Source organism: Budorcas taxicolor, chromosome 10, assembly GCF_023091745.1.
Source record: "Budorcas taxicolor isolate Tak-1 chromosome 10, Takin1.1, whole genome shotgun sequence".
In the NCBI taxonomy this organism is placed as follows: Eukaryota; Metazoa; Chordata; class Mammalia; order Artiodactyla; family Bovidae; genus Budorcas; species Budorcas taxicolor.
In genome coordinates, this window is record NC_068919.1 from 58,236,786 (window position 1) to 58,251,265 (window position 14,480).

The window sequence follows — 14,480 nt, forward strand, 5'->3', positions numbered from 1 at the left end:
GCGTTGGAATGAGGATTTTTTACCACTGAGCCACCAGGGAAGCCCGATGGGTAGCATTTTTTAGTAATAAAATATTTTAAAATTAAGGTATGTATTTTTAAGATACAATGCTTTGCACACTTCATAGACTACAGGATAGTGTAAATATAGCTCATAGGCACTGAAAAACCAAAAAAACTCATGCGATTTACTTTCTTGTGATGGTCTGGAACCCAATCTGCAATATCTCCAAGGTAGGCCTTGGACTACCACTGGTAGTATTCGGGACAGTAAAGAAACTAACTTGATAAAAAGAAAAAGAAGTCAACAGTGCCTGCTATATGCCAGGAATGATGCTAAGTATTTTCACACACTGTCATCCTTGTTCACAAGCCTGCTCAAACCCAGGGTTGGATAGGGCCTAGACACTCTGTAGGGTAATGCTCAGAGGAGTCTCAAGATGAAAGCAATATTTGAATGCGATCACAATGGAAGTCAGGCAAGATAGTTGGGGCAGACAGGAAAGGTTAAATTCAAAGAGGGCAACAAGACTCAGTCACCTTAAGGAAATATGGTAGACTTGTTTGAGTTGAAGTCCTTGCTTGTGAAGATAAAGGTAAAAATTCAAAAGAGGTTCCTTTCCAGGAGGACAAGCAATTTGCACTAAAGAATGAAGAAAGTTTGGCTTTGCAGACACTACCACCTCCCAGCCAGTCAACTCCACTGTTTTCTTTGATAGCACTGTGCGTGGTAAGCCCTCAGACCATGTCTTTTTCAAGCTGTTTGTAGACAAAGTTGCAAAGACAGCAGAAAACTTTCATACTCTGAGCACTGGAGAAAAAGGACTTCACTAAAAAGGTTCCTGCTTTCACAGATTGTGAAAAGATTGTGAATGATTGTGGGCTTTATGTGCCAGGGTGGTGACTTCACACGCTATAATGGCACTAATGGCAAATCCATCTGTGGGGAGAGATATGATGAGGAGAGTCTCATCCCGAAGCACATGGGTCTTAGCATCTTGTCCATGGCAAATGCTGGATCCGACACAGTCTGTTCCCAGTTCTTCATCTGCACTGTCAAGACGGAACGTTTGAATGGCAAACCTGTGGTCTTTGGCAAGGTAAAGAGGACATGAATATTGTGGAAGCCATGGAGTGCTATGGTCCAGGAATGGCAGGACCACCAAGAAGCTCTTTAATGCTGACTGTGGACAACTCGGCCTTCCCAGGTGGCACTAGTGGTAAAGAACTCACCAGCCAGTGCAGAAGATATGAGAGACACAGTTTTGATCTCTGTGTCGGGAAGATCCCCTGGAAGAGGGCATGCAACCCATTCCAGTATTCTTGCCTGGAAAATCCCACGAACAGGGGAGCCTGGCGGGCTACAGTCCGTGGGGTCACAAGGAGTCAGACATGACTGAAGTGACTTAACGTGCATGCACGAATTTACAACTCCAATAAATGACTCGTGTTTTAGCTTCTGTACCATTCCTTCTATAGCTCAGGAGTGTACCCCACCAACTTCATCTCTTCACTCCATCCTATAATCTCTGCGCTATTTGAAAATACTCAACATCTATTCATGTGCTGCAGCTTTTTGGGTTCTCTATTTTCCTTATTTCTCTCCTAGTCTAGTTGGATTGCAGAATTAAGCTTAGGATTATGAAATAAAAACTAAATCAGAAAAATGAAGATAAAGTTTTGAGCCTGGACTATTTACAAAAGGCAGTACCTTGCTAAAGATAAAAAAGTTGGGGAGGGGAAAAGCAAAATGAGTTTCATTTGAAGACCTCAAGGAGAAGAGGGATACCTGAGTACTTTCTTCTAGATCTTGTGCACATATGTACAGATGGCAGAAGGACGGAAAAGTCAGGTTTTAGCCCATGTGAAAAACTAAATATCTAAATTTAAATCAAGGTATGGGCTTCAGTTCTTTACTAAATAATACCTCGTGCTGTGTGCTAAGTCGCTTCAGTAGTGTCCAACTCATTGCGACCCCATGGACTGTAGCCCTCCAGGTTCCTCTGTTCATGGGATTTTCCAGGCAAGAATATTGGAGTGGGTTGCCATGCCCACCTCCAGGGGATCTCCCCAGCTCAGGGATCAAACTTGCATTTCTTCTGTCTCCTGCATTGGCAGGTGGGTTCTTTGCTACCCAGGAAGTCCCAAATAATTCCTTACCCCAGCTATTAATTTTCTGCTGCCAGAGAGATGTGTTAGCCAGGGGAAAAGGCAGCTCTCATCTTTTCATCCTACTGAAAGCCTTCTCAATAGGTTAGGCAGGGGCATTTTTGAGTTTATGCCCTTAAATGATCTGTAGGTATTCTCTCACTCTTACTTGAAATTCTCAATTTCTCATTTTTTAGTTTTCCAACTCTTAAAGTTCAAGGATCTAATTTTTTAAAAAAGAATCAAATATGTTATAGCTTCTCTGGTGACTCAGTATATTCTTGCTAAGTCAAAGGACAGCTCTCTGGATAAAACTGGAGTTCGTGCTCTTACTTCGTCATCTTAGGTTTTTCTGGCCCAGAGTTGCAGAAATCCAGGGGCAGGAAAAGTACACCATGAAGTTAAAAGTCTATCCCACATGACCCACTCTGTAGGCTAGTCAGATGGGGTTATTTTAAGCATAGGTAAGTCTAGATTTGCCCAAGTATGGTGATTTTTATTTGCAGGATGGGTAGGTGATGGAGAATAAAGGGAATGTAAATACTCAGATCCCACATAAGGCCTTTCTTTGATTCAAGTCTTGCTTTAACCAGGAGTGCTTATAAAATCTGGTCTCTTCCCTCCACACACTTGTGATGGGGCTTTTAAACTGTGTCACACTCTATATTACGTATTCTTAAAGGTCCACTGTTAATAACTGGTTTGGAATTAGGGAGCTGTCTCAAGCTCCCTTAGACTGCAAACTTGGTATGTTCTTACCAAGAGAAAGGAGAAAGCAAGGGGAGGCTGGACAGGCTACTCTGTCCCTATCTTCTACCTCGTCCATTTCCTGAACTGTGTAGGTGTTGCTTCCGACTGAGGGTGGAGTGGGGATATGGGAGGGAGGAGGAGAGAGGTAACTGTGTTAGGATTAAGACCTCCATCCCCACCAGCTTTACTGAAATGTAACTGATGTATAACATTAAGTTTAAGGCACACAACATGATGATTTGATATGTTTATATTGCAAAGTGTTTTCCACAGTAAGTTTAGTTAACATCCATCACCTTACAGTTACCATTTTTTTTCCTGCCTTGAGAACTTTTAAGATCTGTTCTCTTGGTAAGTTTCAACTATACAATACAGAATTAACCATAGTCACAATTCTGTACATTAGATCCCCGGAACTCATCTATCTTATGACTGAAGGGTGCACACTTTGACCACCTTTACCCATTCTTCTCTCTTTCACCACACCCCTGCCCCTCAGTACACCCCTGGCAATTGCAAATCTACTCTAAGAGTTTGGTATTTATGTATTTTATGTATGTATTTGTTTGTTTGGCTGCACCAGGTCTTAGTTGCAGCATGTGGGATCTAGTTTCCTGATCAGGGATCGAACCAGGGGCCCCTGTGTTGAGTCTTGGCCAAGGGACCACCAGGGAAGTCCCTGAGTTTGGCTATTTTAGATTCCAAATATTAAGTGAGATTATACAGATTTTGTCTTTATCTGACGTATTTCACTTAGCATAATGCTCTCAAGGTTAGCATAAAGCCCTCAAGGTTGAGCTCTTAATTTATGTTCTGAAAGTGAGATGAGGGTATCAGTTTGGTATCTTGAACAGTAACTGACACAAATATATGCAATAATGGTCAAATGAACTCTTGGAGAACAAAAGCTTGGTGAGTTAGGTCTAGAATGTTACCAATTCTTTGTTTCATGGTTTCCTTTAGGTGCAGTAAACTTTTAACTTCTGCTTTGGAACTGAGGGCTTCCCTGCTGGCTCAGCTGGTAAAGAATCCACCTGCAAGACGGGAGACATGGGTTAGATTCCTAGGTTGGGAAGATCTCCTGAAGAAGGGAAAGGCTACCCATTCCAGTATTCTGGTCTGAAGAATTCCACGGACTGTATAGTTTATGGGGTTGCAAAGAATCACACATGTCTGAGTGACTTTCACTTTTCACCTACACTTTTTTTGGGACCTCTAGCTGCCTTAACAGGAAAGGAGAGGACAGAGACTCCAGAAATCTTCCACAGGTTTGTCCACCTGTTGTGCCAGGCTTTCACTACTAAAAGAAAAACAGCATGGAGGAACAGGTGGTCAGATATGTCTGAGAAGCAGCATGGTATAGCAGAAATAAAACATTAATTTGGGGAGACAGACTAAATGAAGGAAAAATCCCAATTATGCTATTTTCTACCTGTGTATTACTTATCTAGAGTCTGCATTTCCCTCCTTTGTAAAATGGGGATGACACCTACCTTTGCAGAAATTAAATGAGAAAAATCTACAGGAAAGCATTTAGTGGCTGCTGAATAAATGCATGGTAAGTGAAGTTCAATTCATTCTAACTGCCAGGATTTAAATTTCCATGCTTCAGAAGACATTTGAATAGATGATTCTTTATATGTTAATTCCAGCAGGTATAAGTCACTAGTCATACACAATCGTATTTTAACAACATTTTAGTACAGAAAATGTCAACATATACAGACGTAGAAAAGAATACAAAGAACACCCTGTATCCATCATCTAGCTTTTGCAATTATCATTCCCTAGACCACTCTCCAGAGAAGGCAATGGCACCCCACTCCAGTACTCTTGCCTGGAAAACCCCGTGGATGGAGGAGCCTGACAGGCTGCAGTCCATGGGGTCACTAGGAGTCAGACATGACTGAGCGACTTCACTTTCACTTTTCACTTTCATGCATTGGAGAAGGAAATGGTAACCCACTCCAGTGTCCTTGCCTGGAGAATCCCAGGGATAGGGGAGCCTGGTGGGCTGCCGTCTGTGGGGTTGCACAGAGTTGGACACAACTGAAGCGACTTAGCAGCAGCAGCAGCAGCAGCAGAGACAGAATGGTCGTCAGGTTGGTTTATTTCTCTCCCTTGTTCATTGGAACAAAAATTTGGAATGATGGACTAAAGGGTTTGAACCAACAGAGAAGTTACAGTTCAGTTACAGTTTAAGTAGACAGATCTTTTATTAAACAGATAACTCCCAAGACATGGGAACAAGCCAGCCCCAAAGGAGTTATAAATATCCCTCTTGGCAGCACCCTTTTCTTACTTCTTGTCTCCTTTTGTTTGCGCCCTGTGCAAAATAGGGCTTATACCTGCCACCAGTCAAAAAAGGGAATGCAAATGGCCATATGCTCAAGGCCAATTGACAGTGCGAGCTACAGAACAACAGGCTTTGTTGTTCACATCTTCCCATAATTCAGTCTGTTATAATCAGATGTATGTATGTAAACAATGTTTATGAACCAGTCATGGGCCCCTAGTTGCCTAAGGTTACTTGAGGACGCCCCTGTGGTTAGTTTGTATCTACTGTATACCTAGGTAGCATGTGTTGGGAGTTGGAAAAGCCCCCGTGGTTAATTTGTATCTACTGTGTGCCTAGGATGCCTTTGCAGGAGTTGGAAAATTCTCTGTGGTTATTTTTATAGTGTATCTGTGAGCTTTTCTCAGCATGTCTGGGATGGGGTTTAGAGATCAGCTTGCACCCTTTTCCACCCCCTGCTTGCTCATGCCTAACTTCGTACCTAACAATTCCAAATTCCAAGCCATTCCTGAGAAGCAAGCCACTCCTGAGATGCAAATTTGGGTATATTAAATAAATTGAAGAATTCTCCAAGAGTTACCTGCCATGCCTAAAGAGGTAACAGTTTCCAAATTTTGCAAAAACTACACAATGTGTTGTTTGCAGTCAATTTAACAAAAGAACACTATTAAGAGTTATGACAGTTTTCTTTTGGATGGACTTTCATGAATCTGGAAAACTAGAGATGCAGAACTGTGGTGCTGGACAAGACTCTTGAGTGCCTTGGACACCAAGGAGATCAAACCAGTCAATCCTAAAGGAAATCAGTCCTGAATATTCATTCAAGGACTAATGCTAAAGCTTCAGCTCCAATACTTTGGCCACCTGATGTAAAGAGCCAACTGATTGGAAAAGACCCTGATGCTGGGAAAGATTGAAGGAGGGAGGAAAAGGGGACAAGAGAGGTTGAGATGGCTGCATGGCATCACCGACTCAATGGACATGAGTTTGAGCAAACTCTGGGAGACTGTAAAGGACAGGGAAGCCTTGTGTACTGCAGTCCATGGAGTTACAAAGTTCGGACATGACTGAGCTACTGAATAACAAAAGAAATACTCTTAGTCAACTTTGGCTGCCACAACAAACTACTACAGACTGGGTGGTTTAAACAACACAAATTTATTCCTCACAGTTCTAGAGGCTGGGAAATCCAAGATCAAGGTGCTGGCCATTTCAGTTCCTCTCTTCCTGGCTGGCAGATGGCCTCCTCACGGGGTCTTCACATGGCCTTTCCTCTGTGTCTCCCAGTGCAGATGGACCTGATAGCCTAATAGCTCTACTTTCTCCCTCTCAGTGCCACTTCAGCACTGAAGCAAAATGAAATAAAAATCATTTTCAGCTCCTATCATATTAGAGGAATTTTTCATGAAATGAATAACTCCCTCCCTCTTATCAGGTTGATTCTCTGTAATTCAAAGGCTGAAGGATCTTTTAGCTACTGCTAAGCTTGCAAATTTGCCAAAAAAAAAAAAAGTGTAGGTGGAGGTGTTTGTAGTCATTCTTGGCACTTTTCCAGGTTTTTGCTAGCTGCTTTGACTGTATAAGCAACCATGTTTCTACTGGTTGTGGGTGTGTAGCTGCAGGAGCTGCAGCAAGGAATTTGTGCCCTGAACAAATTGTGTAAACCAAATCTCATTTCCCCCAGTTTAACCAAATGATTCTGTTATCAGTCCTGAAAAATATTAAGTAGGACTTGAAATAATCTACCCTTCCAAAGTTCACAGGGAAAAATCCAAAAATTTGGTAATGCTCTGTGGAGAAACATTTGGTACATGGAGGCAATACATCAGTACCTATCAAAATTAAAAATCCCATATGCCCCTGTGCAGAGTGAATCCACTCTGGGAACTGAGATGCGACATGCTTAAATATACAAGAAAAGATGTATGTACAAAGATATTCATCCAAGCACTAATTCGAATATGAAAAATTAGAAACTCACGTCCTTCAATTGGATAACGACTAGTTAAATAATCTGCAGGGATAAGAAAAGAGTATGCCGTTTATGCATTTTCAGGGAAAAGCCCAAGATGTCTTAAGTACAAAGAGTAGAATAATATATATGGTCTTCTGTAGAACTCAGAAAGAGGGAGTAAATAAAGACAGAAGACATCATGCTCCTGCAATCAAAAATTCCACAGAAGTCTCTGCCAAAAATGCACACATTATTCATCTGCAAATCTAAAAACATGCAGTAAGAAACCAGTAATTATATTGGGGTGGAACATTCTTTCACTTTTTTTTTTTTTTCAATGTTAAGATGCTATTCCAAGAGTAAATAGTTTTAATAAACTTAGTAGGGAGAAGTTTTCCTCATAGATACAGTGAATTACTCTAAATTTTGAGGAGATATTGCTGCTTTCCAAAAGCCATGTGTTTATCACCAGCAAAATTACCTTTCATTCTAAGTTATAATGTCCGTGGATGGCAAAGCCATCTCAATCTTTTTCCTTAGAATTTCCTTAGAATTTTAGGTGACTGAAAGTGCACTCCACACAGTGAACATTATTATATAACTTCTCAGTGTTTTCCAAAGTGAAGGGCTCATACTACTGGTGATATTCAAGACAGTTCTCGGCAGTACATGAACAAAGCGGCAAACAACACTGAATCATGTCTGAGTTATTCCCATTTCTCTTTCAAGCTTCGGCATGATTTAAAGCACTTGGCAAAAAGAGTATCCAGCTAAGCTTTAATAAGTGACTTTGTTTTCATTCCACTAATTTTCACAGTTACTATCTTGACTTTTTTTCTTATATGCCAGAGGTCTAGGACACAAATGTTTGTCTGGATTAACCATGCTCACAGAAGCACAACAGTTGGAGTACAGACACTGCTCTGTGTTCCAGAAACTCCTTGGTCACAAATCATGTAAATCCAATGGTCTTTTCTCAGGGCTTATTCTTCCTTGACTCAGATTTTTGCCAGGACTTCTAGGAGATACACTTGGCTCTAGAAATGGTGTAGTGCACCATACAAGCTGGAGTCAAGCTGGTTTGAAATGCTGGTTCTTTACCTTATTGTGAGTCTACACAGGCAGTTGGCCAAATGAGGCTTCATCCATTATCTTGGAATTTGAGGGGAATAGATGAGATAATAAATGTAGAGCAGTGGGCATACAGTTCAGTAGGTGCTCATAAAGGCTGATTTCCTCTCCTCCTTCTTTTTCTGTCCTCAGTACTGTTTTTCTATATTCTCTTCCAATGATACGAAGTCACTCCTATGGCTTTAATTATTACCCTTATGTGGGTAATTTCTAATTTCTTTCACTAATTCTGACCTTTTCTTTTGCTTCCCTGGTGGCTCAGAGGTTGAAGCGTCTGCCTCCAATGCGGGAGACCCGGGTTCGATCCCTGGGTCGGGAAGATCCCCTGGAGAAGGAAATGGCAATCCACTCCAGTAGTCTTGCCTGGAGAATCCCATGGATGGAGAAGCCTAGTAGGTTACAGTCCACGGGGTCACAAAGAGTCGGACACGACTGAGCGACTTCACCTTACCTTACCTTACCTTACCAAAACTTAGGTTCTAAATCTGTTTGACAATTCCACCTTGATGTTCTGGCATAAACACATAAACAGAGTATCTTTTCCAAACCATTTAGCTCATGCTATTACCAAAACCTTCATCACTCTGACTCAAAATCTCAGTCATCCTCACTCCTTCCCCTTTCCGATCACACCGAATCAAACATTAGCAAAATTTCATATGGCATTTTAATAGCTTACAAAGTGGTATAAACAAAACAAAAACATCCATTTTATCAAACTCCCCTCAGCCCCAGGTGAGAAAAGTGAAATTAAGGCAAGTTAGGAGATATACCTGGGTCGTAAGCTAGAGAGTAGTTACAGCCTAGATTGAAAAACCAGTTAAGTCCTGAACTTGGGGCTTCCTACTCTAATGGCCATCTTCTTTCAGCTTCTCAAACTGTCTCATCTTTTGCAGTATTTTTTTGCATCTGTCTCTCCTCTCCTTCACCATTGCCATCCCCAGAAATCAGACCTAATCTTTCACATTTTAATGCTTGGCTCAGAAAGATTGGTTCAGTCAGCAAGGTAATGGTAGTTGAAAAGTCATTCACCCCCAGACAGACAGCTCAATAAAAAAGTGAACATCTTCAACCCTCACCCAGGTTAAGAAACAAGATTGCTACCACCCTAGAAGCACCCTTATCTACCCTCCCAGGCATTACTCCCCCACCTAAAGATAATCATTTTCTTTCTTTCCTTTATAGATTTTACTACCTAAGCCTGAATCCCTATGTCGTTTGGTTTCATGTGTTTTTTTTTTTTAAGTTTGAATTTTCCAAATTGGCTATACCAATATATATTCTCATCAACAGTGTATATTTTCATTTGTTCCTGTACTGACATTGCCTGTGTTTTCCATTTTAACCATTATTGTGGGTGTGCAACAGTACCTCATGATTTTAATTTGCATTTCCCTAATGATGGAAGTTGAGCATCTTTATATGTTTACTGGCCATTTAGATACCCTCTTTTTTGAAGTGACTGTTTAAATCTCTTACCAGTTTCTACTGTGTTGTCTTTTCATTTTTTATTGATTTGTGGGAGTCAGTGCATTCTGAATTGGAGCAAAACACATATCTGTATTATAAAAATGAATGCATTTTTCTGATACTATTAGAATGCCACTAACTCCCCTTACTCTGGCCCCAATTTCACTGATGCTTCTCTGGGAGGTAATGCAGCCAACCTCACACATTCTCCCTAAAACAATGTATGCCAGGGAGTCTGCTAGATACTGGGATTGTAACGGCAAAAAAAGTGATTAAAGACAATAGCTCTGAAAGGAGACCTGCATTAGAACCCTGTCTCTAACATTTACCAACTTGGTGACTTTAGGCAAGTTATTTACCTGTTTTAGACTCAGTTTCCTCTTTGGAAAAGTGGGGTTAATAATACCTATTTTAAGAGTTATTATGAAGGTTAAATGAGACAGTAATATGTTAACAGGCTTTTCATAATGACTGGCAAATAGGAATAATTAATAAGTGGCAGCCATTGTAAATTTGGTTATTTCCACGTAGTCTTCAATTTTGATAGGTCAGGAACAGCTGAGCATACATCTATTTCCCTCTTAGCCATTATGCATGCATGCATGCTCAGCTACTTCAGTCGCGTTCAACTCTTTTCAACCCTATGGGCTGTAGCCTGCCAGGTTCCTCTGTCCTTGAGATTCTCCAGGCAAGAATCCTGGAGTGGGCTGCCATGCCCTTCTCCAGGGATTTTCCCAACCCAGGGATCAAACTGGCATCTGCCTGCATCTCCTGCATTGCAGGCTGATTCTTTACCCACTGAGCTACCTGGGAAGCCCTCTTAGCTATTATAATTCACACTATACAGTGAAAAAAAAAAAGAAAAGAAAAATCATGAGTTTAGATAAGTCGCCTGGGAACTTACTTGGTCATTCTGACTCCCTTCAGCTGAGTGTCTCTAGAGCTGCTGCTGCTGCTAAGTCGCTTCAGTTGTGTCCGACTCTGTGCGACCCCATAGATGGCAGGCCATCAGGCCCCACCATTCCTGGGATTCTCGAGGCAAGAACACTGGAGTGGGTTGCCATTGCCTTCTCCAATGCATGAAAGTGAAAGTGAAGTCGTTCAGTCGTGTCCGACTCTTAGCGACCCCATGGACTGCAGCCTACCAGGCTCCTCCATCCATGGGATTTTCCAGGCAAGAGTACAGGAGTGGGGTGTCATTGCCTTCTCCGGTCTCTGGAGCAGTGCTTCAAAATTTTATCTGTTGTGAAAGATCATAGACGCTTTTATAAAATATAAAAATAAATGGCTAGAAAAGGGAAAAAAGAAAAAAGGCATATACAACAAAACCAACCGTCAATTTTTATTACAACCACAGATGTAATATTAGTGCAACACTAATTACTCAAAGTTTCTAAATTCTTACTCTTGATTTCTATAAATGCCTTGTCTTGGATCAATAACAAAGGGTTTGTCGATTGGCACTAGCCTGTGGCCCACATTTTTGGTAGCACTGCTCCAGTGCACTGACAAAAATCAGACTTCTGAAAGACTGAGGTCAGGTCTTGGAATGTGGGGAGTTGCTCTTGATCCTGAGTCACCAGCTGGTCACCTAGTGGCCTTTTTCTAGCCTTAAGCACAATGCTGTGTTACTCCCTAGCTTAAAAACTATCCAATATTCCCTTCCTCTCTAGGGTAAGATCCCAATCCTTTAACATGACACCAAAGGCCTTCCAGGCTGGTTCCACACTTGTTTGGTCTCATTTTTTACTATTCTTTATTCCAGTAGACCTACCGTGTCCAATGTAGTAGCAACTAGCCACAAGTGGCTATGGAACAGCTGAAATGTGGCTAATTTAGGAAGTAAGATTTTAATCTTTAAAATGAAAACAACTTAGACATAATTCAATTACTGCACAATTTTTGAAATGTTTGGAATGATTTGAGTATGTGAATCTACTTTTTCAACCGTAAATTTTATGAAATCAATTACTGAGATAATGCTATAAATGTAAAAAACATACCAGATTTTGAACACTTACTTAGTAATAACAGAATGCAAAACATTTAAAAATATTTACTACTTTTAATAGTACTATTTTGGATATATTGGGTCAAATAAAAAATTATTAATTTTTAATCATTTTTTAAACTTTTTCAACGTGGCTACTATAAAATTACATATATGCCGTGTGTTATGTTTATACTTGACAGTGCTAAATAATCAAGTACCAAACCTATGACTCCTTCCTTTTTTTTCCCTTTCCCTGTTTGATTCATTAGCAATATAGGTTAGGTCTAATCACAAACTATCTCTTCAATACACTTTATCTCTACTGCTATTTATGTTACTCCATTGTGGCTCAGTGGTAAAGAATCTGCCTGCTAGTGCAGGAGATGCAGGTTCTATCCTCAGGTAGGGAAGATACCCTGGAGAAGGAAATGGCAACCCACTCCAGTATTCTTGCCTGGGAAATCCCATGGACAGAGGAGCCTGGCAGGCTACAGTCCATGGGGTCACAAGAGTTAGAGATGACTGAGTGACTAAACAACCTCTATTCCTTAAAATTCTTCAATGGCTTTAAAGCTCTGAAACTTACTAAGGATGTAAACTTCATCTGCTACTATTCCTTTCTTTGCTCTCTAGACTTGAGCCACACTGCCTTTCTTGCTTTCTCACCTTGGGATTTTTGCCTTACTATTCCTTTGGTCTCGAATACTGGCCTCAACTAACTTATTCCCATTCCGGTCTTAGCTCAAAAGAATATTTTCTTAGAGGCCATGCAGCCTGCAAGATCTCAGTTCCCCAACCAGGGACTGAACCTGGGCCCACTCAGTAAAGCCTAGCTACTAGGCTATCAGGGAGCTCTGAGAGAGGCCATTTCTGAACAATCTCCAAAATTCTGCCTGCTCTCTCTCCCAGAGAAATGCTTCATCCAAAAACCCTTTCATTTTCTTCATGAAAGATATTGTGGTATTATCTTTCCTCTTCTTTTATAAAACTTTATAGTCTGTTCCCTCCACAGAAACAGGAGCAGGATACTTGTTGGTCTTTTCCCTGCTTAATCTCCTCCAATGAGCAGAACAGTGCCAGTTACAGTTTTTCGCAAAACAACTTAAATGAAAGAATACCTAACTACCTACTAGACATACCTGCTTGGTTGACTCATAAGCACTTCAAATTCTACATGGTCAAAACAGAACCATCTTCCTCCGCTAATATGTATTCCTCTTCCCTTGTTTCTAATCTCCATGAAGATATCCTTCAGACTGCTCCTCCAAGACACTTGGGAGTCATCTTTGACATGGCCGTCTGTCATTCCCTATCCAGTCACCCAAATCACCATGCTCTCAGCAACATCTTTGGTCATACTTTTCACTCCTGTTTACCACCATCTCAGTTCAAGTCATTAATCTCTCACAGACTGTTCTGCCTTTGACTTTTATCTAATAGTGATCTAAAATACAAATCTGATCTTACTATGCTTCTACTTAAAATCTTTCAAGATCTTCCTCTTAGGTCTCAAAAGCTCTCAGCTCTACACATGGCACTCAAGCTTTTATGACTAGACCTCTTCAGACACATCTCTAAGCATTTCTGAAAAAGCACTATCTTCCACACACTCAACCATTTCTAGCGTTTGCCTCCTAACGTTTGCATTTATTACTTCTGTCTGGAAAGTCTCCCCAAATCCCTTACCAAAGCTAACTGCTTTTCCTGCAACATGCCATGCCTCCTTCACAGGTAAACACGGGATTCCTCCTGTATGAAATTTCACAACATTCAGCAGTTTACCCTCATTATACTCCTGATGATGTCTATCTACTTGTTCGCATTCTGCAGCGTAAGATCAACGAGTGCAAAGATTCTACTGCAACCATTAACTGAATGTTTACTCTGATAAATCAATGTTAAAGAAAAGCATGTGAGGATCCAAAGCAGCACTGAAAATATTAAACAGAAAGAAAAACAATACGACTCCTATGTCATTCATTTTATTTTAGGCACAACATTTTTGTAAGTTACACGAAGACAAATCTCTACATCAATATTACAAATAGGTAAGTGCAGAAAGACTGTTTACCTGAGGCCACCCTAAATCAGTGGGCAATATATTTTTCATTTGTAAACTCTTCTAAATTAAAATCTTGGTGCTCTCTCCCATATTCCCAATTCATAGATATAGATGCCAAAAATTGTTAAGGTTAGAAGACTGGAAAAGTCACTCCCTGGCTCATCTGTTAAGAAGATTATCTATGTTATGGGTTTCTTAGCTAACCATCGTAAGCAAATTAAACTCAAGACTCTTACTTTGCAAATCACCATTCTCAAATAAACTTTTTTTGGGGGGGGAAGGGGCGCGAAGCATGCAGGATCTTAGTTACTTGACCAGGGATCGAACCTCCGCCCTACAGCCGAAGCGTGCAAAGTGCTAATCACTGGGCTGCCAGGTAAGCTCCCTCAAATAAACTTTTGCTACTTTCTTAATAAAATGCAACAAAAACCTTAACACCCCAAACCAGGTAAAACAAGACTTCTACCTCTGAGTTGACAGTAATTCAAGGGAATTCAGCGAGCAGTTACTAGGGTCTACGAAGTATAAGGAACCACCACAGTGTTTAAAAAGGAGGGAGGGAGCTACAGGAACACGTGTTTTCATCTCAGCGCTCATGCCAGAGAGATAAGGTTAGCACACGAACTTCAGCCTCCCACTCCTAGCCCCACAGAAACGAGCGCGCAGGCTGCGGGGCC

At 41.0% G+C, this 14,480-nt stretch overlaps 1 pseudogene; it reads left to right on the forward strand.

Moving 5' to 3' along the window:
* Positions 1–550: 550 nt before the first annotated feature.
* On the forward strand, positions 551–1,217 carry LOC128054813 (peptidyl-prolyl cis-trans isomerase A-like; annotated as a pseudogene).
* Positions 1,218–14,480: the final 13,263 nt, after the last annotated feature.